Below are 14,141 nucleotides of genomic sequence, written 5' to 3'. Positions count from 1 at the left end.
CGGCAACGACAAGAAGCAGAAAGTGCAGAGTCACCGGCATCCAAACCGGCGACGGCGTTGCTTCTCCATTGTTGTTGCCGGTCCAACTTCTAGTCACCGGCGACGGCGTCGCTTCCTTCTTCTCCATCGACTCCGGAGTTCCGATCTATTGAAAAACAGCCACCAAAGCTTTCTTGTCCTACTAGCCAACACCGGAGCTCCGGCGAATATCGAACCAGCAACCAAAGACCAGCCCCTCTTCGTCTTCTCAATACCGGAGCTTCGGCAACACAACCAACACTCCACCACACAACACCGGCAGCTAACTGATCTGGCTACAGCGTGTAAGAAAAAAGTTTGGCCAAATCGGGTAAATATTTTACCTAAATTGGCATACAGTGTAAAAATCTCTTTTTTAATTTGGATGAGGTGCAAGATTATAACATTATTCTAGTTCTCCTTCATTATCTCACCATTGGTTAAGAGGGATAAAATAAGGGAATGTATGTAGGGGTGTTCATGGTACGGTATACCGTACAGTTTTGAAATTCGGTTCGGTAATTTTGATATTAAATTTTTAAAAATGCTCTATCATTACCATGATGTATTAGTTCGGCTATGGTTTTGTATATTTAAGTTGCGTTTCAATTTATGCGGTACCGTAAGTCATTAACTACGATTTGTTCGAACTTGACTTACATATAGTAGAGTATTAATTATGACTTCTACAATTTAGGAAACTCATGGTGTTGGTTGGAAATTATAACAACACATTATTTAAGTAATATGTGTTGTATATGACTATATATAATTAAGTACGTATTTAGTTTATATTTAGTAGTAGTAAAGATAGGAAGATTTTAATATTTAAGGATTTTAACCTTTTATTATTTTGTACTATTTAGTTTATTATTTGTATATGGATTGTACATGTAATTAAGTATTTTGATACGGTAGCGGTATTTCAATACTTTTTCTACAAATACGGAATACCAATTTTTTAAAAATGCATAATCAATTACAGTAACAAATGTCGTAATACCAAAACTAATGTGTCGAAAATTTCAATTTCACTACGGTAATTCGGCGTGTGCACCCCTACATGTATGTGTAATTTTAGAAAATTTGGACGAAAAGCAAATGACATTATTGTTAAGTAACATAGTACTTATTCCAGCTCAAATTGCGAGTTGAATAAGTTACCTGGTGTATTAGTTAAGGTGAGCACAAGTTGACATGTTATCATATTATACTAAAAGTGGAAAGCTCTTATCTTTAAAGTTGGATTAGAATTTTACCCTTGCAATAAATCAAAATGTAACAAAAAATCTATTTAAATGTTAAATGAGAAAATTACACTCTATGTTAATTAGGATATTAATGCTATCAAAATTGACCCGTTTTTTAAAATCTTACAGACCCACTCCCTCCTCCTCCACTCTCTCTCTCCACTCACTTCATCCTCCTCCCCACTCTCTCTCTTCTTCGCTTCGCCGGCATCTCAACAACGCTGATGCCTGAGCTGGCGGTCGACACCATCGGAAATGTGTACTTCTAAATCCATAGTCAAACTTTACACTAGCTGAAACCCAACACCAAACACAACAAACATATACAATTCTGTAACAGATGATCACTTTGTGATATGGTGGTGGATCCATACAATGGCGGATCCGTACATAACAAACCCGAACTCTCTCGAATCAGAACACATGTCTTTCTTTCTTTCTCAATTTTCTTCAAGCTAGTTCATCTGAGACTCCGGCGACTAGTTTATATCACCGATCGGCACCGGAGTCATCTTCTAGTCTCAATTTCTTCGATTCAGGCCGATATTATGCCGCTGGTGAATTCAAGGAAGGTGTTGAGAATGTATTTGCTTCTACTGGCCTCGTGAACTGTGACGTTATGATATGGGTGTATATGGGGTTCGCCGGAGGTGGTTGAGGTTGGTGATGGAGAAAGGGCAGGGGTAGTGAGTGTATAATATTGTATATGGATGTATATGGGTTATAATATTGTATATGGGTATATGAGTGTATATGGCTTATAAAATTGTATATTATTATATATGGGTTAAAGCTTTGTAATGTAAGTTTTGGATTATTTTTTTTTTGTAATGTAAGTGATCAAATTGTATATTTATGAAATTTTCCATGTTAAATAGTAATATTTAAATTATATGAAGGTTGAACTACAAGTTCAACGGCAGTAAAGAAATTTAGGACCCTACATTGAATCAAACCAAATTAATAAATGGCAGTACAAATTAATTAATTAATTAGTTTTCAGTAAGGCTTTTTTGGTTTCTGAAAATGATGTATCTAATAGCATTCATTTCTTTTACATGAAGTTCAAATTATAATGAGTTAGCAGTTACAAATGAAGAGCCATTACTTATCTTTATGAATTTTCTCATCTGCCAAAGAAAATCACGATATGCACATTTAAATTACTGATGAACTCTTTCATCCGTTGAAGAAAAGTACTCCTAAAAGTTTATTCTGAGGAGTACTACTTAGATATAAATGCATGTAGAAATCTGCAGAAAATTAAATACACCATCACATATCTCTTTCCTCATAATTACTATTTATTCCTTTCCTAAAATCCCTAGGTTTACCTTGTTTCTCTTCCTTTTTCTTTGGTACATTCCACCTTAGCTTTCTCATGCTCACTGTTATTATTCATTTAATTTCCTAAAACCCCTCCCTTTGCCTTGTTTAATTTTCTTCCGTTTCATCTTCCTAAGTTCTTTATATATTATTTGTTAGGCCATTTTCAAGTGGTGATTTTTTTTTATAAAGATATAGGGAGAATTCAACACCGACACTTTTGTCTATGTGTTCTTCTTCTCTTTCATCGCGGTATGTGCTTGAATCCTGCTTTATGATGATGAAATTTGCATTGTGAACTTGCAGATTGATTTTTGGGCATTGATACTGTATTTTTGATGTTTTGAAACCATGGAGAAGCCACGATTGAATAGCTCAGATTATTATGTCAACATTAGTGGGTGTCAACATTGTTTAGTGGCAATTAATTGATCAAATATATTGGTATGTTTTCGCAGAAGAAAATTGCTTCTAATCTTATGGATTAAGCAAATTGTGAGGTCCTCTCCAGAAGTCCACAGAATATCCTCATTTGTTAGTAATATATTATATGTAAATATTCATGAAGAGTGAGGTCATTGAGGTGTTATTGTCCTTAATATCCTGTTAATTTAGGTTGGAACTTTTTTTTTTTTATCGTTATTTTATAATTAAACAGAAAAAAGGCATTGTCTAATTTAGAATTGAACAAATATTGGAACTATCTATGAGTCAGGTTCCACATTTGTTAACTCGAGAGCTTAATTGTAAGAGAGGGAATCCCTCAATTTTAATTTTGTGCTTTATTAACTTTTTTACTGGATTGGATCCTTCATTCCTCTTAATGATGTAATATATACTATTGGTAGGCGCTTTTGCTACATTTTCCTCCACCTCAAGGAGGTTTTATATTAAAAATAAACAAAAGTAATGATCATTTCATAAGCTTAAGCTGATTATAATGACCGTGTGAAGCGCAAACGAACTTTCTAATGGTGATATAAATATTGCATAATTAATTACTATAGTATTATTTCTTGAATATATCAAATATAGTATAACTTAACATATTCAGTATCTTTTTGAGGACAATTATGCTTATCATATTCCCAAGAGGGTGTAATTTGATTCAAATATAAGTTTACGCTATATTTGTGATTTTTTTTATTAATACACGTTTTACATATAATTAATATATGATGCGCGTCTGTCACACTTGCGCATCTATACTAGTTATGTAATGCCAGAAAAGACGTGAAAGTGAAAGGAAAAGCAATCAATTATACGTTACCATCAATCTTTAATACTTCAAAAATATCAATACTCTCACACTCCAATAAAAAAAAGGAAGATATTCAAAAATGTTTTCTATCCAGCAGAAATAAAATAAAAACAAACACACGTAACTCCGCTCCTCCTCTCCTTTCCGTGAGACTGACCTGAACTTTTTAGACCCCATATTTGGATTGTACCATATCCACTCAAAAAGCAATGCCAAGTACTATTTCAACTATATGCTGTTGCTGTGCTAAGTACATTATCAAAGAGAAGTTAAAATAGAATAAAATCGTTTTAGCCTGTAGATGACCAATTCACTTTTCATTGTTCTATTTAATCCAAGAATCTCCAGGTATTACTATTTCACATATCTATAATAGCTTCTGACTAGCAAATAAAAAAATATACTTCCAATAACTATATATACCCTCAATCAAAGTTCCAAAACACTCACCAAAATCCTTAGGCAAATACATTATTTTTCTGACTTCATCCCTCCCTTTTAGATATAATCCAAACTCATTAGCACAAATAACAGCTCTTTCGATAGTAGTAAAGTTGACATGGCTCGATTCAGGTCAATTCTCACTATAATTGGCATTATTTGTGTGATCTTCCCATTTACGACTAATGCAACTGAACATCCTGTTTAGCAAAGGCCTAAAGAAGAAGAAAAGAGCATTTCACAAATCTATATTGTTCATTGGGAGTTCCCTGATGGGGACAGGGCTACCAGATATCAAGATTTAGATAGCTGGGTATCGTTCTTTCTTACTGCAACAACCTCGGGATAGTTCGTGAGGCGCCGTTTGATCTATTCGTATCGCAACGTTTCCAGTCAGTGCTTGCGCCTAAATTATCGCGTAGGATCCGAAGGAAACGAAGAGAGAATGGAAGGGTTTATTTGAAAGACACCCACAGAAAAGGTACTGATTTATACACCACACATAGTGTCGGGCTTGATGAAGGCGCTGCCGGGGGGTTCTCGAATGGCTCGAATTATGGGGAAAGGCGTGATCATTAGGAGTCATTGACACGGCATTTTCCCGGACCACCTTCATTTAGCCGTAAGACGGGATGCCGCCTCTCCCCGCTAAATGGAAGGGAAGTGTGAATTAATATCACAAAGTGTAACAACAAGCTCATTGAGCGAGGTACTTCCGGTCGATCAGGGAAGCGATTTGCAGGTGGAATGGCGGAACATGTTACATCTTTCTTAGCATTCTACAGCTGGGCGTTCGTGCAGTGCTAACATTTGTATCAATAGCATTCGCGGTGCACCTCTTGCTCGTATTTAGTTTACAAATTATTAACTCTGCTTCTTGTTAGAAGCGGCAACACCCGGAAAATTTCATGGATATAGCTATGAAGATGATAAACTGATGCTTCACGCTTTCCGCCCAATTGGGCGAAAACATTTCTACCAAGACGACATTGCACTTGGTGCATTTAGTTACTATGGAAAAGGAGTGTTGCTGTTGTCTGCTGGTCGGGCAATCCGATTTTCGCTGACTAACGGGCATACGGATTTTAACCGTTGGTGCAAACACTATCGACAAGGAAAAATCAAGACATTTCTGCAGTTGCTTGGAACAATCAAGAATTAAACGTGAGAATCCGGCGCATTTCAACCTAGTGACTTCCACCAACACTTTTGTTGCCTCTTGTTTATCCTCGAAGCAATGCTAGTGATTTTTCTACGCTATTTATTATACCATACCGTTGAACAACACAAATGTCAGCGGGAAAGATAGTGTTGTGTAGTCGCTTAACGACACAGCAAGTTGATAAAGGCTTGATGAAGAGTTCTGCGTGTCTTGCCATGATTCTTATGAATCCACCCACAGGCTAACATAACATTAGCCGAGGTACATGTCCTACCCGTGACACGTTACCTCATGAGATGGTCCGAAATCAAAGATTACATAACAACAACCCCTAACCGCAACAATCATGGTTAAAGAAGGAACTATGTCGGAGGAGATGGAGTACCGTTGGTGGTTGCTAGATTTTCATCGATAGGCCCAAATACACGCAAGTCCTCGAATTCTCAAACCGACATTATCGTCACGTTTTAACATTCTAGAGCTAAGCACATTTCTTGAGAACAACACCAACACAAACTCGACATTTAACATGATCTGAGCACATCAATGTCTTGTCCTCATCTAAGCGGCATCAGCGGCCACTACTAAAAAGTGTTAGCGCGATTGATCGGTCTCCACCGTGGTCAAGTCAAGCGATTATGACAAGCGGCCGATGTCTTAAACCTTGGATCCAAATTAATTGAGGATCGAGACCTTTACTGGGTAAATCATCTTTTGCTGCAATTCGCAAACATGTATTAATCAATGAAAAGCAAATGATCTAGGTCTTATATGTGACATAGAACCATCTGATTATTTTTATGACATGTAGTTTGAATTACCGCGAGCAATGGAACCAAGTTGGGCTTTCTTTTTGCAGCACAAACTTAATTGTTGAAGATGTACATAACGTCTTAGACAATTGACTAAAATTATCCATCGTTTCGATTCAAATCAGAATCCTTCGACAGCTTCAGTATATTCGAAGAGCTTGTAGCGAATGTAGGACAAACCAGCGCTCGACATACGAGTTGAAATTGATTCACCGTAGGGCCTTGATGTAGTTGATGCTATGCTTGTTTTTTGGTGAAACAAAAGCCGGATTGTCAATTTATGTTACCCTTGACTACTAGACCCCGAGTACCGTAATATATTATAATGAGGATCTCTTGGTTAGTTCACGAAAACCATATTGTCGAATTCCGTTGGTGTTGATTTTTCCTTTTTCTGAAGAAACAAATGAATGGTGATCCTGCTACCCCTGCTTGATTAGATTTTTCATTTGCAGTGGAAACCATCTTCAACATGTTAACTTTTGTATATTATTGGCATGTGTTTAGTCATTTGTTTACATTGTAAATGTATCTTCTTCTTTTTTGTCTTTCTTCTTTTCATTTGCAATAAAAACAAATATTATGTCAATACAATCATATTCATTTTCTTAGCATGAACTTAAATACACTTTTAAAATTACGATTTAGAATCTAATATTTTATTGAAATTTTATTGATGTTCACGTATACATCTGTTTTCTGTTGGAAAATTAGGGAGGAGAAGCACTGTCAATCACTCAAGTTTTTTCTTGAAAACAAGTGGAGTAAATGATTCTTTTTTGCTTCACCGTAGTTGCTTACTAAATCAATGGTTGGTTTTCTCTTTGAAGAAAAGTGGAGTTCTACCAACTTGACTTACATAAAATGTTGTAGTTTATCATAATTTACCTAGTTCATGAATAAATGCATCGTTAAATCTTCGCCACCCTAATGCATGTTTGGTTTTTTTTCATTTCTTGAGAAGAAAACAAACATGAAATTAGTTCAAGTACTTAAACTTGGGGTAAATTTCACATATGGTCGCATAACTATAACTTTTTTTTCCACCAAGGTCACTTAACTAAGTTTTTCTAACGCAAAAGTCTCAAAAGTTATTCTAATGCAAAAGTCTCAAAACTTTGTCCTTACTAACGCAAAGTCACATATGCCGGAAAATCCAACTTTCGATATGTGATAATTTGTTACAATTTTATTTATTTTTAACTTTTTTACTTGTTTTAATTTAATACATACAAATTCAATTAAAAATCCGACCCGGCTCAATCTAAAACTCATATCCGATCGTAATAATCTTTTACTCTTTTTTTTTTTTTTTTTAAAAAACATACAATTAGTCTCTAATAAATACAAATTCAATTAAAAAGAAGAGATCCAGCCCACCCACAGTTCATATGTAGAAACTAAAATACTCTGATTCTTGTTTAGAGTTTTGCTATATAAGAAGCAGATCATATGTTATATCTATATTTGCTAGTAAAATATTAAATTGTATTCTTACCTCGATCATCTGAAAAGAATAAAGATATGTTATTATTCTTTTCAATTAGAGACTCCAAAAATACCTGATCCAACCATTCCAGTTCAAATCTCTTCCTTAAATTTTTATCTACTTTAATGTAAGTATCTACTGGGGAACAAGAATAAAAAATAAGTTCATGCATATCTTATTTAGTTTACAATAAGGAATATAAAAGGTTGGAGTAATAAACTGAATTTTAAGGACTAATAGTTACTATTACTTGCACCGAAAATAATAATTTTGTGATACAATTCATTCACCCTTTTAGTATTGTAATTTCTGCATAAGGGTTTTGGTGGGGCCGGGTTGGATCGGTTCTTTTTAATTGAATTTGTATTTATTATGCTCTAATTTTTTTTAAAGGATAAAAGATTGTTAGCTGTCCGATATGAGTTTTGGATTAATTCAATTTTAATTTTTAATTGAATTTGTATTTATTAAATAAAAATATATAAAATAGTAAAAAAGTTAAAAATAAATAAAATAATAAAAATTATCACACACCGAAAGTTGGATTTTCCGGCATATGTGACTTTTGGGTTAGTGAGGGCAATATATTTTGACTTTTATGTTAGAAAACATAGTTAAATGACTTTGGTTAAAAAAAGTCATAATTGTATGTGAAATTTACCCCTTAAACTTGCAGCCTCTGAAACAGAAGTTCAAGCCGAGAAGAAATTAAAGATGTTGTGTTGTTCCTTGTTTACCAAGGATTTGCCAAAATTTGGAGTTAGACCACACATGTTTTAAAATCCAAATCCGATTCAAATAAAAGGTCAAATTGGAAGTGCTTGATTTTGTCAATATTGACAAAGCACAAAACTTTAAAGAACTAGAAGCGAATTTGCATATGATTATAGAAGCAATCAACATCAAGCCTATTGGGACTTATTAATTTGGATGAGGTGCAAGCTTATAACATTATTGTAGTTCTTACTTTCATTATCTCACCATTGGTTAAGAGGGATAAAATAAGGGAATGTTGTTTTCTTCTATTTGGTGTGTTTGCTGCGTGAACATATAGCATAAGGTGGATAACCTATTGATGTCATTGGTATTTCGAAGCGATAATTTTGATTTTCAATTTTTAAAAAAGGAAGTGCTTTATCATTACCGAAAGCCGAGGAAGTGTTTCTTAATTAATTAAGGGATGGACCCGACAAATCTCCTACTTGAAGATAATTTAATTTGTCTTACACTTTTAATAAATCTGCAATGACTCTTTCCTAGTTTCATACCCGATGCTGACAGTAGTGACAACTGATTTGTATTATCTACCGTTAATGAAGCATTAACATAACCTTACGATCGATTTCCGATTTTAGATCTGGTAGAACTGAGCTACCTTTGGTCTCTGAATATCAACTTCAACCTCAGGTGTTTGTTTAGGATTAACATAATAAATGGTGACGACTCATTTTGCACTCTCTGATATCTGCATTATCTGCATCACGTCTAACCTTTCTAAATGCCGGTTATCGGCGATACGATGCACGACAAAGTACCGGCCGAGAATCTTGTGGCTTGGCGTAAATGCGTATTGAACTTTTGATAACTTTCTAAGCATGTCTTGTAGCGTTTGATGCCTACTACTGTTGAAATCCGCTTTTCTGGCTTGACTGCCCTTTACCAAATACGCTGTAGATTTAAATACTTGAGTATCAATTTTTTAAAATTTGTTTCAATTACCGTAACAAATATCGTAATATCAAAACCAATGTGTCGAAATTTCAGTTTCCGGCAATTCGTTCATTCGGCGTGCGCACCCCTACATGTATGCAAATAATTTTAAAATGTAGTGGAGGAAAAGATAATGACATTATTGTTCTAGGTAACATGGTTAGCGTCTATTTGTTCAACTCAAGTTGCGAGTTGAATAAGTTGTTCCTATGTATTAGTTAAGGTGTCCAAAGTCACCAAATGACTTGAATCATACTTATATAGAAAAGTATATCGTCTTTATGCATTGACTTCATTGAAGCCTATATGCTGTTGCTATGTCAATTTTATTATCAAAAAGAAGTAAAAATAAAATCAAAACGTGTTAGCGTGTAGATAGCTATTTCGTCTTGTTTTAGTATTTATTTAATCCAAGAATGTCCATGACTATTTCACATATCTATAATAGCTTCTGACTAACAAATAAAAGAAGAACTTCAACCCTCCATTGTAGACATAACTGAAACTCATTTTTCTAAAGTTGTCATGGCTCAATTCAGGTTAATTCTCACTATGATTGGACTTATTTGTGTGTTCTCTTCATTCACCACTAATGCAACTGAACATCATCGAAGGCCTGAAGGTTGAAGAACAGAGCAATTCACAAGTCTATATTGTTCATTGTGAGTTCCCTAGTAGTGTGATCCTCCAAGAGAGGAGCTACTAGATCCCGAGATTTAGATAGCTGGTATCTTTCGACCTTGACTCCACCCTGCATTTTGAGAAGCTTACTGTTTTGTTTCGAGGCACCACGTTTGATCCATTCGTATTGACAACGTTCTAAGCCATTTTGCAGCTAAATTCATCCCGCAGGATCTAAAGGAAATGGAGAAAATGGAAGGGTTTATTGTTGTCAACCACGACATATCGAAAAAGTACTTGATTTTAACACCACGCATACCGTGTCACCTTTCGCCACGCTGGGTTTACCAGAAATGGGATCATATCTGGAATAACTCGAATTATGGGAAAGGTGTGATCATTTTAGAGTCATTGACACGGGTAATCTTCCACGAGGATCCTTTGACATCTTAGCGATGACTCCCATTACGATGCCACTTCCTCCTGCTAAATAAACGGTAAGTGTGAATTTGTCGTCATATCAATGTGGGGTGGTATGAAACTCATTGGAAACACCCAGCGAGGTACTTCCATTGTCATCCTGGGAATGCCTTGTTGATATGTCTTAAAAAGGGACGAAATTCCGGACATTCTTTACATCCGCTAGCACGGCTGCCTGGACGTTTTTCTTGTGCCAGATTTCCACTAACATTTTTGGCAATTGACCCCTGCCGTTCCTTGACTTGCAGCCTTTTTAGGCGGTTGTAGTTTTGCTCATATTGCTGCTTTTTCAGCTAAAGTGTGCTCTACTCTCACTTGTTCTGAGATGACACTTTGGCTGCAATCCACATGTTGAACTTTAAGATTGTGTTGACGTGCTTTCGCTCTTTGGCTCCCTTTTGGTAGATGCCAACAAAATTGATAATTTCTTCATCATCGAAATCAATAACATTGATTTACTGGTATTAATTCATTTACGTGTGCGGAAATGAGGAATTTTCCATCGTCTTTAGATGAAATAGTTTCTGCATGGAAATACCTTATTATCCAAGGTTTCATCAACGGCTAACGAAGCGCCCTGGATTCTCCACGTTGGTGCAACGTTCTTTTGTGACGATAGACTCCCGGAAAGTAATCGGGGAGATCCACTGCCCCTGTGCTTGGAAACAATCAAGAGGGATTCGATGGAGAATCAGCCTTTAATCTTCAATTGCATTCTCCTTCAACATGTTGCCTCTTTCTATCCTAGAAGTACCATCTTCGCTCTTGTTCTAAATCACAACATTTGTTGCTCGATACCGATTGTTAGGATTTAAAATCCCAATCCATTTTTGTAACATTCCCGGAAAGATTGGAGTGTTGTGTGAGTCTACCAACCTCCTTAGGTAATACCTGACTTACGAGTGATGTAGCGAAGAATAAATAACACCATAGCGCGTTTATAGTGGTTCGCGCTGTGAGAGGTCACTGCCATGTTCTTATGAATCTTATTAAAGAAAAATATTACAAGTGTTTACAACACTCATTGGCCGAGGCACATGTCCTCGAAAATTTTTACACAATTCTCTCATGCTGCTCTTCTTAAATTTCACTAAGATATTTCTCTTGGAACAACCCCTACATGGGATGTGTTGTTTTTCTTCTATTTGGTGTGTTTGTAAATGAAAAACCATTTATAGGTGTGAGATGAACTATTGATGTCATTGGTGACTCGAGCAAACATTGACAATTTGCATACAAGGAAGATGTTTTCTTCAAATTGTTTTTTTCGCAAGTCCTGGAAGTGTTTTCTTCCTAAAATAAGGATGGACCCAACAAAGAAGTCCTGGTTTTCCTCATTCTAAAAAGGTCAGCTTAGTGCTTGATTTTGTCAATATTGACAAAGCACAAAACTTTAAAGAACTAGAAGTTTGCATATGATTATAGAAGCAATCAACATCAAGCCTATTGGGATCCATTAATTTGGATGAGGTGCAAGCTTATAACATTATTGTAGTTCTCTTTCATTATCTCACCATTGGTTAAGAGGGATAAAATAAGGGAATGTATGTATGGGTGTTCACGGTACGATATAGTACAGTTTTGAAATTTCGGTTCGATAATTTTGATTTTCAATTTTTAAAAATGCTCTATCATTACCATGCTGAATTAATTCGGTATGGTTCCATGTATTTAAGTTCGATTTCGATTTATGCGGTATCGTAAGTCATTAACTACGGTTTGTTCGAATTTGACTTATATATAATAGAATATTAATTATGACTTCTACAATTTTCGAAACTCATGGTGTTGGTTGGAAATTAAACAAAGTAATATGTGTTGTATATGACTATATGTAATTAAGTACGTATTTAGTTTATATTTAGTAGTAAAGCTAGGAAGATTTTAGTACTTAAGCATTTTAACCTTTTATTAGTTTGTGCTATTTAGTTCAATATATATTAAGTATTTCGGTACGGTATCGCTATTTCAATACTTTTTCTATAAATACCGAGTATCAATTTTTTAAAAATGCATATCAATTACCGTAACAAATATCGTAATATCAAAACCAATGTGTCGAAAATTTCAGTTTCAATACGGTAATTCGGCGTGTGCACCCCTACATGTATGTGTAATTTTAGAAAATTTGGAGGAAAAGATAATGACATTATTGTTAAGTAACATGGTATTTATTTTTTTAACTCAAGTTGCGAGTTGAATAAGTTGTCGGATGTATTAGTTAAGGTGTCCAAGTTGACTTGAATAATACTTATATAGAAAAGTATATCGTAGATTGACTTCTTCGCCTATATGCCGTTGCTATGTCAACTTCATTACCAAAAAAAAGTAAAATAAAATCAAAACGTGTTAGCGTGTAGATAGCTATTTCGTCTTGTTTTAGTATTTATTTAATCCAAGAATGTCCATGACTATTTCACATATCTATAATAGCTTCTGACTAATAAATAAAAGAAGAATTTCAACCCTCCATTGTAGACATAACTGAAACTCATTTTTCTAAAGTTGTCATGGCTCAATTCAGGTTAATTCTCACTATAATTGGACTTATTTGTGTGTTCTCTTCATTCACCACTAATGCAACTGAACATCATCGAAGGCCTGAAGAAGAACAGAGCAATTCACAAGTCTATATTGTTCATTGTGAGTTCCCTGATGGCCAAGGGGCTACTAGATATCGAGATTTAGATAGCTGGTATCTTTCTTTCTTGCCTGCAACAACCTCGGATAGTTCTCGTAGGGCCAAGTTTGATCTATTCGTATATTCTGTTTTGCGGCTAAATTATCGCCCCGGAAAAGGATCTAAAGGAAATGGAGAAAAAATGGAAGGGGTTTATTTCAGCACACCTGAAAAAGTATTGATTTATACACCACACATAGTGTCAATTTCATGGGGTTGCACCAGAACATGGGGTTGGAATGACTCGAATTATGGGAAAGGTGTGATCATTGGAGTCATTGACTTGGGCATTTCCGGGGACCACCCTTCATTTAGCGATGACGGGATGCCACCTCCTCCTGCTAAATGGAAGGGTAAGTGTGAATTTAATGTCACAAAGTGTAACAACAAGCTCATTGGAGTGAGGTACTTCCAGTCGTCAGGAAACGGTACCCCGTGGGATGAAAACGGACATGATAGAATTAATTCTTGCTAGCACGGCTGTTGGACGTTTTGTGCCAGATGCTAACATCTTTGGCAATGCTAATGGCACTGCAGCAGGCGTTGCACCTCTTGCTCAATATTGATTTACAAAGTGTGCTCTACTCTCGCTTGTTCTGAGAGCGACATTTTGGCTGCAATGGATATGGCTAAAATGGTGTCTGCTTTCACTTTCCTTGGTAGACTAGTGATAATTTCTATCGGGATAACATTGCACTGGGTGCATTTAGTCTTATGGAAAAGGGAATCTTTGTCGGTCTTCTAAATTGAGGACCATCAATTTTTCAATAGCTAACGAGCTGCCACTGGATTCTCACGATTGGTGCAAGCTCGATAGATAGGAAAGTAAAGGCCACTGCTGTGCTTGGAAACAATCAAGAATTTGATGGAGAATCGAACCTTTCAACCTAA

At 35.6% G+C, this 14,141-nt stretch overlaps 1 pseudogene; it reads left to right on the top strand.

The window, feature by feature from the left end:
• The first annotated feature begins 13,011 nt into the window (after window positions 1-13,011).
• LOC132043803 (subtilisin-like protease) lies at window positions 13,012-14,141 on the top strand (annotated as a pseudogene).

This window comes from Lycium ferocissimum, unplaced genomic scaffold (assembly GCF_029784015.1).
Source record: "Lycium ferocissimum isolate CSIRO_LF1 unplaced genomic scaffold, AGI_CSIRO_Lferr_CH_V1 ctg285, whole genome shotgun sequence".
Classification (NCBI taxonomy): domain Eukaryota; kingdom Viridiplantae; phylum Streptophyta; class Magnoliopsida; order Solanales; family Solanaceae; genus Lycium; species Lycium ferocissimum.
This window is presented reverse-complemented; position numbering and strand designations above follow the sequence as displayed.